Raw genomic sequence first — 13801 nt, 5'->3', positions numbered from 1 at the left:
AATCCAGAGCATCTTCTTACATTTTTCAAGCACATTCTGTGTCAGTAGTTTATCAGATGTACCCTGAGCCTCTGCTCCGTGTTTGGTACGATGCCAGTCAAAGGAAAAACAAAGATGAATAAGACAAAACATGCATTTCCAATTAATGTCCAGCCTGGAGATAGAGAATAATTTTTTTTTTTTTAAATTTCTCCTCCATCCTTTGAAGCTCTTTGGTGAATTCTTACCTGATTTTCATCCAAGAATAAGGACTCTTAAAATAAATTAATTAATAAAAATTGCTCCTGAATTTCCAAAACCCCTGGTTGTATATTTTTCATGTTCTAAATTGTATTCTATATGTACCTCAAAATTTCTTATCTTTGCATTATAGTGTAAGTCATTGGAGAATAAGAAGCCTGTTGTATTCATATTCTAGCTTTCTGTACTTTCATTTTTAGCATCTGTTACAACTGCAATCAAATAACTTATTTGTTTGATGCCTTGCTTCCTTGACAAGATACGAACTGCATAAGCTCAGGACCCTGCGTCTTACTCATCCTCAAATCTCCTCCAATCGGAACAGAGTACAAATACGAAATACCCTCCAATTGTTTTGTCTGTATATATGCATGCTTTTCTCAAACGGAGCCTTTTGAAAACCTGCTATTTGCCTGACTCTTAGCTAATCAGTAAACCTAGCCTCAGGTGTGCTTTCATGTCAACGTTTCCTTTCTTCCTCCTGAACTGTTCAGACACGCTGGTGATGAACGGAATCTGAATACTGGTTTATGTTGATTTGCTCCTCAAGCTGCTGAGATCATGATCCTGAGGTGAACTTTCACTTAGCTTTGTATCCTGAGCACGTGATTTGTTCTTCTCTTCATACTTGGGGTATTGTGGGAACTTGTCTTTCTGTCTTTCTTCTTTTTTTTCAGTCGGTTTATTTTGTCTTACCACCACAAGCAATCAAAGATTATCTTGACAGTGTTAGTAATGTTTATGCCTCGAGAGTCAGGCAGACTAGATTTGATTCTGCACTCGACCAGGTGTCTGATCTTGGATAAACTATCAAAATCCTCTCATCTTGTTCATCATGATAATGGTAATGTCTGTCTCACTGGATGGCTGTGAGTAGTCACCCAGCATAAAATAATCAGTCATCATGATGGCAATGACTGAGATCAGTGATTATTGTTGCTATCATTTAGTGCATTCAATGAGGGAACTTACCACTGGCATAGCACTCTGTTCATGTGTATCAGAACATTGAAATCCAATAGGAGAAAAACCGATACACACAGATCACATATGCGTTTTCTTGCCTTCGTCTCCATGGTGCCAAGACCATTTCTATAAGGTAAGCCATCAGCCCCAGGTTCTCAATGAAAGATTATTCACTCTGGGAGCTCAGTTCCTGCATTATTCATGCCATTCTGCATGCAGCTAGATTTATGTGTCAGGAAAAACATACAAATGGAATCCGATTTACTTGCACGAGTTCCTGGACCGTTTGATTTATGTTTGAGTAAATAAAGACATATGTCTTATAGGCATTGGCTTCTCTTCCCTTTAGAAATGGAAGTGCAATGCTTCAAGTTCTTTTCTTGGCAGGCACAGACTTCTGAAGTTTTACAAGTAATGCAACCTCAAATCATACACTTTCAACTTTCAACTGCGTTCATTTTACTTTCGGGTTTGCAGTCAGCCCTCTGGGTATCAAGACAATGGAAAATCCTCAGCTATGCGACACTGGAATGTATTCAAGAAGAGTTCCTAGTTTAGGTACAAATTATAGAAGCTCCTAAGATGGAAATCCAAATGTAAAATCTTATCTAAGCTCCATTAAGCTACCTAGCGGTCTGGCTACAAATACCTTCCCAAATCACCTCAGCCTGTCACGTCTTTAACGTTGCCAATAATTCTTTCTCAAGAGGTTCCTAAGTTGGCCTGAGCACGTTTTTGTAGCTTTACCACCTTGTACTCATTTTGCATGAGCATTTCAGATAGGTGAATGTATAGCAGGGAAGTTTGTTTTCTTGAACTCTAATTTTTAACTGAGTTTAAAAACAAAGCCCTTTGATAATCTAAAAAAATTCATTATCAGTCCTTCTCAAGATGCCAGGGTCACGGAAAACAGAAGGAGACTGAGAAATAGCCAAATTAGGAGACAGGGTAGCTAAATGCAAGGTGGTATCCCAAATTAGATCTTGGAACAGAATAAAAGATATTAATAGAAACAGTGACGACATTCAGATAAAGTCTAGGGTTTGGTGAATGGTAATACACCAGTGTTGGTGCCTTAGTTTTGACAAATACATGAGGGCAATATGAGATGATAATTTTAGGAGACCTTGAAATCCGTGAAAGGTGTATGGGAATTCTCTGAACTCTCTGCAAATTTTCTCTAAATCTAAAATTATTTCAGAATAAAAAGTGTACTAACAACAGCCAACAATAAAATCCCTTTGAACGTAGAATGCAAGAAAATGAATGTTTTTCTTTTACAGACAATTTTACTGAAAAACAAAGGATATTTCAGTGATAACCTGGCTACTTTCTCTCCTCTTGTCTCCTGATGCCTAAAGTATTATGAGCCTCAAAAAATAATTGCTGAGCCTCGTTATGGCAACAACACTTGCAACTAGCAATGGTTATATGCAAACAAAACAAAACAAAACAAAACAAAAACCCAAAAGGGTAAGTTCAGTCAGATTTGTGTGTAAAATTTGTGATAAAAAACAAGTGAACTTCATCAGTGTTAAAGAGTTATGTTTTTCTGCCTCAGGGCTTATTGTCAGGTCAAGAAGGGAGTAGAATTTAAATTTTGCAAATTATATCTGAAAAGAGAAATTGAATCCTATAGTTTAAGTTAGCAAATGGCATAATCTTGGTTCAGATTTTAATTGCTTTTGTCATTACATGTATTCTTGGAAAATAACGTCTGTGGACCAGTTATGGAGTTTAACATAAATTTCCCCAGATTTTACGATAAATGTTCTGGAAGCAAAATAGCTGCACATGAAAATTAGAGATTTATTTTCATGAGACGATAGCTTTTCCCTGTTGTTTATGACTCAGCTAATAAAACACTAAGTCTCTCTATGGAATCACATTTAAAACCAAACTAGAATCAACTTAAAAACACACTTTTGTCATTGACTCCAAAATATGCTACTCTAAGCTTTATAAAGTTGAGACAGTAAATTATATAACAGCTGTAGCAATATTAAAACAAAGTTATTTAAAATCACCTGATTTCAGAATCCGGGAGTCTTCCTAAAATGGCAGAAGACCTTTTGAAATGTTATATTCACCTTAACACATTTGAATTCCTGTCCTGCATTTTCTTGGACTGTTCAGTAGAAAATAACACACTGAGAGTTGTAACTATATGATCTTTACAACAAGAATAGAATAGAGGAGGCCGAGTCATTAACCTTATTTGATAGATGTTCTGGGAAGATACGGAGAGGATGAGAGATTGAAGACACCCCTGGCATGTAGCCTGTCCCCTCCCGCTAGGCTCCCTCATGCAATTGCTGATCCAAGCACCAAGGGCTAACGAAGTCTGAATATCTCAGTTTCACTTTCTTTAAATTATGATTTGAATGCCAGTCGCTTCTGTGACTGTACACCCCATTTGAATTATAGCTGGCTCATTGCGGATCATGAAGTTTTGACCATCATTACATAAATATGTCCTAAAATATGCATGGAGTGTGCAGTGAAAGATGAAGGACTGACTTTCAAGCAAATTACTGCATGTTTTGTAAATTGCATTGCTTTGGTCATAGAATCCAATTATTGTAATAAATGAATGTTCTATGAGAACATAAAGGAATAACTTTCTTTCCTCTATTTTCCAATTGACTTTCTAAAACTCCTTGGGTTCCATCTTCAGGCATAACTGCAAAACCCAGAACAAGAAAAAGAAGTTGGAAAAGTACGTCATGAACTTTCTTTTGGAGACTGAAATCATAGGAAAATACTCTGTTCAAAATCCAGCCCTTTGATTTCTCCCCTATAGCTACTGCCTCTTTCTAGGACCTCATTTCAGTTCTATATCAAATGTTCATTTTCCTTTTACCTGACGAGGACAGCAGTTCCTAATACCTCTCATATTTACTGGCAAGCGTGTGTCTCCTCACAATACGGAATTTATTGCTACTCAAGTAGGTGAAATTACACCCTCCACCTTTTCTTTGTGTACCCTCCTATTTTAGCTATTAATATTTTATGTTAATGGCGAGCATAACCAACCAGTGGACTCTTTTGAGTCTTTTGTCAGTTTAATAAGCTTCAGAGGATGTAGTTCTTTCCTCAAAGTCATTCCTTGGAAGTAAACTCGCTCTCTTGAAGCTTCCCTGTTGAGAATCTGTTTTCTGACAGAGTGCCCTCCATCAGACAGTGCTGTCTATGACACTTTGTGAAGTTAGGAGAAATCACTCCTGCTCTGTTCAGACTGTACCATATGCTGAAGGTATCTAATGCTCAGACATGAAGCGTTTGGAATCTGTTTTATTCCACTGAACCCACTTTATTCTGACTTTAGGACCAAAGTTCCTTCCTTCACTGTAATTAGAATGTTTCCAAAAGTGGTATGAAGAATGTTCCATATGTATTTTTCATCTACTTAGAATTGGCAATGGAATGGCAGGAAGTTCTCCCGTAGGGTTCTCAGGAGATTAGCATACTCTTATTAAAATGGGAGCCGCTTTATAAAGCTCAGTGATACACTTTGAGCATTTAAAATATGCTCCAAAATACAGGCAGAGAATGTTTGATCCCTAATAATAAAGGTACTTGAAGTCATGGATGGTGGCTGTTGCAATAGGTAGTTTGAAGTAAGGAAAAGAACGCTTCTGTTTAGAAAATGTCACATGCAATTTCAAATTAAGGAAAGTAATTCATCGTGTCTAATGCTAGTCTGTGAATGTGGACTCCTTGAAAATTAAATAATAAATGTTACTAGGTGGATTATGCATGTTTTCCTGAATAGGTAAAAATACTGTTTCATAAAACAAGTAGCTACTGACCACCTATCACGAACCCTATGTTGTACCAGCCAATGTGGAATAAAAAAAAAACACTGAATAATGTGTTAGTTTTTGCTCTTACAGAAACCGCATGGACTAAGGAAGACAAAGGTTCAGAAAGGCTGTGATTTTTAAATGCACTGAGAGGGATGTGAAGATGTGGACAAACTATTAGAAAAACCTTTAGGAAAGACAAAAGGGAGTTAGACGAGGCTCTGAAGAACGGGTTCTCACAGGAAATGTCTCCTGAGCTCTTTGAAGAAAGTACGTGAGTTAGCCAGACGAAAGGACAAAGGCATTCCAGGAAGAAAAGTCAAAAAAGAAATCAAAACACAGACATGAGAAATTGCACATGGTACATAAAGAGAGGGAAGAAAAGTCTTTCTGGAGGATGAATCTGAGGCAGGAATCGGTGTGGAATGAGACTGGAGAGTTGGGAAGAAGCCAGTGGCTTTTTCCATATTATGGAAACTGTATTTGATGGGAAGCTGTTGATGGGTTTTAGGCAGGAAACTGCCATTTTCATGAGTTCACCCTAGTGTCTCCATGGAGAATCAGTTTCAAGGGGGTGGCTTTTGGGGGTAGGAGAGGCAAGTTAGTAAGTAGGCTTATAGCTATTTTTGAGGCCAAGAAATGCAGTAGGGATAAGAGGTGTGAATGGTTTCCACTTGCAGAGCACAGTTAGGGGAGCAGGGTGCACATTTGCTGCTAAAGATCAATCAATTAAAATGAACGAGCCCATATTTTCATTTATGCAGGTATAGCTGGGCCCCAGGGGCAAACTCTAGTCCTTGAGATTGACCTACCTCCAAATGGAAAGCCTTCACACCTCATATTCCTCTCTAATTCTTAAACTTTTTTTTTTTATTCTGCCATTTTGACTGTAATCTTGTTAGACACAGAAGTAATTTCCTTTCTTAGGGTGGCCTTAAAAAATGTCTCTGAAATAATTCTAATCACAGATGGCTTCAAGCCACTTATTCCATTTCCTTTTAAATATGAAGAATTCCTCTGTGTGTGTGTGTGTGTGTGTGTGCGTGCGCATTTGAAGACAGGGAAAACAGACAGAAGGGGAAACTGAAGCTGTTCATATACTACTGATTCAGAATAAATGCCTCTTTTGGATATAAATTAAATCTGAGAGTTCCGGAATTATAATTCTGTGATGAAACCTGCAGGTTTCTCTCTTGTTCACGTTTCAGGTACTGGTTCCCTCCTAGGTTCTGACCTTTATCTGGTTCCCCCCCGCCCACTGTCTTTCTGGTGATCTCTTCCACGTCTCTCTACAAGATGACTTCCGTATCTTTATCCCTTCTGTGTTACTGACTCACATTTTTTTTAAAAAATTGCCTATCAGACATCTATACTTGTTCCCATGTTCCCATGAAGACTTGAAGCATAGCATTCCCAAAATTAAACTAATATTTTTGCAAATCCGTCATCTGCTTCACCCAAAGCAGGAGTTCTGCTTATATTTGTCTGTCCGTCTCTGGAAATGGGTTCATCACCTGTCCGTTCTGGTCATGCCATGCCACCTCTCAAAGTAGCACCTTTCAGCTGTTGCCCAATACCACGTGGATAAAAGTTTTAATTCATCATGAATTTATCCCGATTATGTTTCCAGCCTTATTTCATTCCTCTTCTCTGTCCCTTTCCTGTTGTTGTTCGATGTTAACTTCACCAGAGGTGAATTTACCCAGAAGTTAAGAAGCTTGGGCTTAGGTTCTCTCACTGACTCACGGCCTTGCACTGTTAACGTGCTTTTATAAGATTTTCAGAAATAAATTATTTTACCTGCACTTGCTTATATGACAGTGATCTCTCCCATCTCCAATTTCTCTTCGGTCGCAGACTCGGTTCCCTTGATGGGCTGCACTGGAATGGCCAAGGGCATTTTGGGGGTGGGGCTAAGGAGAAGGAGAACTTGAGATGACTGTGTACCTAGTCTTAGTTTATTGGGTAGATTTGTAGCGTGCACAGCCACTTCCATGTATATTTACAAGGTTCTGGGTGTCAGGGTACAGGAATGGCTCCAACAAAGTGCTTTCTACTCACTGTGCCAGCTCATCAGAAGTCATGACAGAGAGATACAGGGCCAGAAGTCAGATGAAGGTATGAATGAGCCCCACGGTGCCCAGAAATGGTAGAAGGTTGAGAGCAGAGGATAAATAATACTTCTTGTTTCCACGGAAACTACATATGGAAAATGCTTTCATACTACACAACCCTTATATGAAAAAAACTTGTTAGATTATTTCCACAGTTTGACAAAATTCCTAAAAAGTACAGGATGTCAACAATAAGCTGTGAGGTATAAAGCAACTTTTATAACCTATCTGAAAAAAAATGAGCCATAATAAAGGAATGACTGAATTATATTTTTATTCTCCTTACAGGCAATATATTTTTAAAAACTCAATGTATTACAAATAAGCTATCAAAGGATAGGTAGCCAAAACTAGGTAGGTGAAAAGTATTATAGACGTGTATTTATGTTAAATATTTTGCGTTTATAATATTTATGAGCCTTTTAAAATTTGTAATTTGTGGTTTCTTTATTCTAACTGTATGTTAATATTCACATCCCCTTTGGCAGGTTAGTATGGCTAAGTTCATGTATTCCCCCAGCAGGGACTCCATTTCCACCAAGCAGTTATTTTAAAACAGTAATCAGTGATTTGCTCCATAAAATATCGGCTAAAAGGTGGTTCTGGGAGGGAATGAGATTTCCCTCTCTGTATTCCAAACGCTGATGTGAAACAATCTGTGTTTTTACACAACCGTTTAACTTTTCGACTGCACATCAAAAAATAATAAAGAAGGTATTCATTTAAAGTCTTTTAAAAGGAATGTAATATATTTCAAACCCAGATTATGGCAGGAATATAAGAGATCTCGTCATATCCCCTGCTACTAAAAGCAGCTGTAATGATTCCAATGTTAACTCTAGGATGCAAAAGGAAAGAAATCCAAGTGTCCGATGAAGGCAAATGAGCAAACAGAAACAATAGATTGAATCAACCATACTTCAATTTAAAAAAAAGTTACTGATTAAAAAAAGGAAAATAAATAGTATAATGAAAAAGAAATAATAGATTGGAAAGGTGATGTTTTCTATCATAAAAAATAATGAGAATTACTATATTATACAGTCTCATATATATATATATATATACACACACACACACACGTATATATATAACCTTCCTTCCTCCAGTAATATGATAGAAGAATTACTTTAAACAAAAACTCATTCTTGCTGTGTGAATACCAATTTTCTTAGTTATTTTTTAAAATGTTTTAACCTCTTTGTATAACAGTTTATTATTGGACTCCGTTTTTCCCATTTGGCCATGAAAATGCTCTCCTTCACAATGGTATAGTATTTTGCAGGCATCATTTTTCTTCTTCTCCTCCTGTTCCTTTTTCTGCTTCATCTTCTTCTAAGCTCCATTATAACCTCTGCTCACATTTGTGGCTTTCAGAGAGAGCCAAAATGTATAGCAAAGAAAAACATCATAAATTCATTATGAAATTCGACTCTGGGTATTTTTATGTATTCTCCAGCCTGCAAAGAGTATATTAATGGGGATTTCTAATTTTGTTCTTCAGAATGAAATAGTGTTGAGTTGTTGAGTTCCTGGGCTCCTAATACATTTCCAAGCCTGACACTATTCATTTTGTATGTTGAAAGACACCTTTTAATCCAGCAAGTCAACTAAATATTGTGCAAAACAGTTGACCATCTTTTCTCTGTCTTTATGGGGTACATCGATACTTTCTTACTTCCCAGATGCTCTGGCCAAACTAGACCTTTACGTATTGTCCCACCATTGATGGTCCAGGTGGTTCCTTAAGAATCAGTGCCTTTCTTCAGCAAATTCTAATCTTTTCAAGTCATAGATACGTATTTCTTCAAATAAAACATACTTATTGACTTCCCACTGTGTTCAAGAACACGCTGCTGAGTGCCTGTGTTAATTAGCCTGGCCAGCCTCCTGTCGTGAAAACACCACCAACTGGTGGCTTAGAAAAAATTAAAATTTATTTCTCTGAGTTGTGGGAAGTCCAAGATCACGGTGCTGGCAGACTCAGCTTCTGATGAGAGCCCACTTCCTCACTGACGGCCGTCTTCTCACTGTAACCTCACATGGCTGACAAGGGACGGTATCTCCCTGGTGTCTCTTTTCTAAGGGTAGGAATGCCTGTGCCCTCACGATCTAATCACCCAGTAAAGGCTCTGCCTCCAAATACTGCCACACTGGGGATCAGGTTCTAACATACACATTTTGGGGGACATGCACATTCAGTGCATGACAGTATTTCACACATCATCTCACTGAATGTACTTAACACTCGATAAGCAAGTGTTGTTGCCCATCTGCATATATCTAATAGAGGGTTTAGGGAAATTAAGCAAATCAGCCAAGGGTGCAGTGGTAGTCTGGGGCAGCGGAAGCTCCCAGCGCTGGTGCAAGCAGCATAGTGGCCAAGAGCATGGACTTTGAAGTCACAGAGTGTGACCAGTCCCTCTGACTGAAGGCGTTGGGGTCTGCCGCGCGTTACTTTACTTCACCAAGCCTCAGTTTTCTTACCTATAAAATGTACTCATGTTAAGGACCACAGAGGGTATTTGTTGATGATGAAATGAAATACTGTAGGAAAAGAACTCAAACTGGTGCAAATTAGGTTATCAGTAGCAGTTAGCAGTAGCAGCTCATTCCTGACCCCAAATCCAGGGCCTTCTACTCAGTCATAGATGCTCCTCATTAAAATCCGCCTATGTCGATGAGGGAGAACAGCAAAAAGAAGAAACACGTGATGTTTCACATTTAAGTTCAAGCCTCATCTAATTAAATACGCCAGCAGGCACCTAGCGTCATCTACAATGTCCCTGCTGTGTCTTCCTTGAGGAAACTTGAGTCTGCACTTAATCTACATGCCAAGACCCCCTGATGTGTTATACGAATGAAGTGCAGCTCATCAAAACCAGTTTTAAAATCAATAATCGAGAAGTGTATCCCATAGGTGAGCAAGTGAGAAAAACTAGACAACTTTTAAAAAAATTTTTATTGTTATTTTTTTGTTTTGGGGGAGGCAATTAGGTTTATTTTTATTTATTTATTTGTTAACAGAGGCACTAGGGATTGAATCCAGGACCTCGTGCCTGCTAAATAAGCATGTGCTCCGCCACCGAGCTATACCCTCCCCTGACAACTTTTGTTTTTAATTACAGATTTCTCTATAGCCAACTCAGCTGGGCTGCCTTTTTCCTTACATGGAAAAAAGGGCTTAATGGAAAACCCTCTTCTATATGTTAAAAATCAAATTTGTGAAGATTTTGTTAAGGAAAACCAAGACAAGTTTCCATTTCTGGTTTTCAACACAGAGCCAAATATCCAGCCCAAACAAGTCGGGGATGGGCAGGAGCTTGAGGGGAGCAAATGGAGCTTTAAAAAATAACGTTCGTGATAAAAAGAGAGGCTTTAAGTGGCTGTTTAGGTTTAGCTGTTGTGGGTCTCCAATATGACCTCGTGGGATGCAGCCCATTAGGAGATTATATGAACATGCAAGAAAATCATTTTATTTCAAGCAGTAGCCACTCTACTCGTTCATCTCGGGCTAACCGCAGTTCTCAGTGTCCCATTAGTCCAAGGGAAGGTTCAGATTCATAAACATACAAATGAACTCTCCAAATGAAGGCCTTCGTCCTATGTGGTTTCTCATTCTGGCCGAAAGTTCAGACAACTCTGTATTTTATCAAAACTATCAATACCTCTCAATGCAGATCCAGTTACCAAACAGGTCAGTGCCAGTGAAACGTATGTTCTGGAGCATCCAAACTCCTCCTCTTACCACCAACAGCAACTGACTGAAGTTAAACGTCTTTTCTATTTCAGTCATTAGAATTCTGCAAAGCCCATGCTCTAGGACAGAAACAGGGTTTCAAAAAGACTGGCTATTACTGGTCTAGCCCTTGCCAGCTACATACAGATCCTGTCTAGTTTAGATAAATGGCAAATACTCTTGGGCCATACCTGTGTTACCAATATTATTCCAATGTTTCTGTCTCTCTGAGGAGATTAGTTCCATGACCTGCCAATCAAATTGGGAAATGATACGTTTATTGAAGATGCTTACTTTCCAGGTGGAACATTAGTAAACCTTAAATACCTCAGGCTAATGGAAATCTCTCTGGTAGCCAACACAACGAAAAAAAATCAAAAGAGGATGTAAAAAAAAAAAAAAAACCAACAACACTGAACCTGGCTTTACACTAATAGACAAACCACATGAGGTAGGAACAGAGTTAAAATCCAAAATGTAGATTTATATCTACCTAATAAGGAGGACAGAAATCTCTTCAAAGATACAACCATGAGTAATGATACTTCAAATGATTTCATATTTAAAACTGAAAAACTATAGATGCTTCAACAGATGCACCCTTCTAGGGAACCCCAGTCTGAATTCCCTCCCCATCAGAGTGAAATCTAATACCTGGAAACTAAGATGCTTTATATAAATACCGATGTCATTTTCACTTTTTAAAAAAAGTTATTAAATGATACTGACTTTTCCATTCAACAAGGGGAACTCTGGAACAATCTTTAATGCCTTAAGGATGTGGTCAAATTCTTGAATGCTTTATAGTATAAAATCACACTTGAGGGAGATGTAAGTCCTAAAAGTATGATGGCTATAAATGAAGGACCAGTAAATTTCCTAAGCACATCTCTTACGCTCCTCTAGAGATGTCCATTTCCTTCGTTTCATTTGCATTTTTAGTTCAGGTTGTTGACATCATTCCCACGGATGACTGCCTCCTGGCTGGCACCGCAGCCTCTGGTAGCACCCCTGAAAGGAATTCACGCATGCTTCCACTGCTAATATCTTTAAACAACTCAAAGGTTAACATGTCTATTCTCAGCTGAAAACTCAGATAAAGCCCTGTGGCCAAGGAAGTATAAAGTCCCACTTGAGCTCTTAGCGTTATAAACAACGTCTTGGATGATTTCCAGTTTTATTTTTCTTTATTGATGTGTAGTTGATTTACAATGTTGTGTTAGTTTCAGGTGTACAGCAAAGTGATTCAGTTCTATATGTATATATATCTATATGTAATTGAATGTATATATTTATAGGTTTTCAGATTCTTTTCCATTATGGACTATTAAAAGATATTGAATATAGTTCCCTCCCCTCTTCCCCCACCTCCAGTAACCATAAGTTTGTTTCCTATGTCTGTGAGTCTGTTTCTGTTGTGTAAATAAGTTCATTTGTGTCATTTTTTCCAGATTTTACATATAAGTGTTATATTTGTCTTTCTCTGTCTGACCTACCTCACTTAATATCATAATCTCCAGGTCCATCCATGTTGCGGCAAATGGTATTATTTTATTCTTTTTTATGGCTGAGTAGTATTCCATTGTATAAATATACCACAGCTTCTTTATCCGGTCATCTGTCGACGGACATTTAGGTTGTTTCCTGTGTCTTGGCTATTGTAAATAGTGCTGCTGTGAACATTGGGATGCATGTATCTTTTTGAATTAGAGTTCCCTCTGGATATATGCCCAGGAGTGGGATTGCTGGATCATATGGTAAGTCTATTTTTAGTCTTTTGAGGATCTCCATACTGTTTTCCATAATGGCTGCACCAAACTACATTCCCACCAGCAGTGTAGGAGGGCTCCCTTTTCTCCACAGCCTCTCCAGCATTTATTGTTTGCGGACTTTTGAATGATGGCCATTCTGACTGGTGTGAGGTGATAATATCATTGTAGTTTTGATTTGCACTTCTCTGATAATTAGGGATGTTGAGTACTTTTTCATGTGCCTGTGGCCATTTGTATGTCTTCATTGGAGAATCGCTTGTGTAGGTCTTCTGCCCATTTTTGAATTGGGTTGTTTGTTTTTTTTTTTTTATTATTAAGTTGCATGAGCTGTTTATTTTCCTTGAAATTAAGCCCTTGTAGTCTCATCTTTTGCAAATATTTTCTCCCATTCCTTAGGTTGTCTTTTTGTTTTGCTTATGGTTTCCTTTGCTGTGCAAAAGCTTGTAAGTTTAATTAGGTCCCATTTGTTTATTTTTGCTTTTATTTCTATTGCCTGAGTAGACTGCCCTAGGAGAACATTACTAAGATCTATGCACATAATGTTTTGCATATGTTTTCTTCTAAGAGGTTTGTAGTGTCTTGTCTTATGTTTATGTCTTTAACCCACTTTGCATTTAAATATTCTTCAGATTTGTCATTGTAAGTGCTATATAACTTTCTACTTGAGTGTGTCTTTAAAAATTTAGCCAGTTTTAAAAATTTTTATATCTTTGTTTATTTTCATCATATAGCAATTATAAATGAAGATATACGGTCAACATCCTTTCACAAAAGTATTTGACCACATAACTGTTCATTTTCTTTAAATGGGTTTCTAGGAATAAAAGTAACAGGTCAACTAGAAGTCTGACTGATAAGTCCTTCCTAATTACTTAAAGAAGGCATAGTAAATTTACATTTCCAATATTGTATGACAATGCATCTTTCACCGAATCTATTTCCAATATTTGTCAATTGTATCGATAAGAAATGCATCATGTATTTAATTGACATTAGTTCCTCATGGGACACTTCAAAGTGTTTTTTTTTAATGTGAATTTTCATCTGTGATTAACTGTTTGTCTTTTCCCCTCAGTTGTTCCATCAGTGTGTAATTTTCCCTTATTTGCTTATTATTATTAGCAAGCTTTACAGACTGCAGATACTACCTCAGAGTTTATAATT

This window comes from Camelus ferus, chromosome 16, assembly GCF_009834535.1.
Source record: "Camelus ferus isolate YT-003-E chromosome 16, BCGSAC_Cfer_1.0, whole genome shotgun sequence".
NCBI classification, from domain to species: domain Eukaryota; kingdom Metazoa; phylum Chordata; class Mammalia; order Artiodactyla; family Camelidae; genus Camelus; species Camelus ferus.
Note: the sequence above shows the minus strand (reverse complement) of the source record.